Source organism: Xyrauchen texanus, chromosome 30, assembly GCF_025860055.1.
Source record: "Xyrauchen texanus isolate HMW12.3.18 chromosome 30, RBS_HiC_50CHRs, whole genome shotgun sequence".
In the NCBI taxonomy this organism is placed as follows: domain Eukaryota; kingdom Metazoa; phylum Chordata; class Actinopteri; order Cypriniformes; family Catostomidae; genus Xyrauchen; species Xyrauchen texanus.
In genome coordinates this window covers 16,006,804-16,008,000 of record NC_068305.1, presented here as the reverse complement: position 1 = coordinate 16,008,000, position 1,197 = coordinate 16,006,804, and positions in this window count along the sequence as shown.

Sequence of the window (1,197 nt, the reverse complement as noted above, 5' to 3'; positions counted from 1 at the left end):
AACTCAGTTTGTTCTTCTTTTGCCAATTACTACCTGCACTGCAATCTGGCTCCTGCACTGGATATTGCATGCAAATTCAAAATATTTGCAGGACAAATTTTTTCCTCACTGAATAGGATGATACTTTATAGAGAAAATGGAAGAATATACATTTTCTCTTTTTTTTTTTTTTTGGTTAAAAAAAAAAAATGTAATTTAAATGCATTCTTAAGTAAACATGACATATTACCATTGTTTTCATATGTGGGTTGATATTGTGAGAAGGCTTTAGCAGGTCTAAATGTTTCTCCTCAGTTTTAATAATTTGTAAAACAATAGCCCTAAAATTATTATGTTTTTTTGGGAGGGGAGGGGGGATTTAAAGTTGATTCAAAACATTTTTGTTAGTTAGTAGTGTTAGAGAGGATAAGTCATGTTTGTTCTCCAGCCAGATATTATGAATGAATTAATGGCCTGATCTTAAAAATATATATAATTCAATACAGTATACCCTGTGACTATTTTAATATGACTAAATGCACAGTATTAAGAGTGTTTTTTTAAGTAACATGTTACTTGCGATGAAAGTGTTAGCTTATATAAATACGGAAAAAATGTTGGCCCAAGTTTTCATCTGGATAATCGGGCCCCTGCAAGAATCTTTTTTTTCCCCTCTATCCCTAATTTGGAATGGCCAATTCCCAATGTGCTCCAAGTCCTTGTGGTGGTGTAGTGACTCACCGCAATCCAGGTGGCAGAGGACAAATCAGTTGCCTCCGTATCTGAGACCGTCAATCCACGCATCACGTGGCTTGTTGAGTGAGTTACCATGGAGACCTAGCGCGTGTGGAGGCTTCACGCTATTCACACTAACAAGTTCGTTAAGCCTATAGATACAGGGCAGGACTAGGAAGTGAAATCAGCCTGGTATTTTACATAGCAACATGAGCTTGTCCTTTTCTGCATATCGTGGCTCCATTTTGTGGTCTGTTCTGCATAACGCAGCGGCTCATTTTAGCTTATCGCGGCCCGTTCAGCCGTTTCGCAAATGACCCACCGGCCAGCACAGTTCTCCCGATGGCCAGTCCGCACCTGATGGGCCCCAAAGTAGGTTATTTATTACAGGAGATCTTTTCCATCTGATGAGTCTATGTTTCTAATGCATTTCACAGAACCGGTGTTTTGTTAACGTCAAGTACAAAAGAATACTGTTATGGT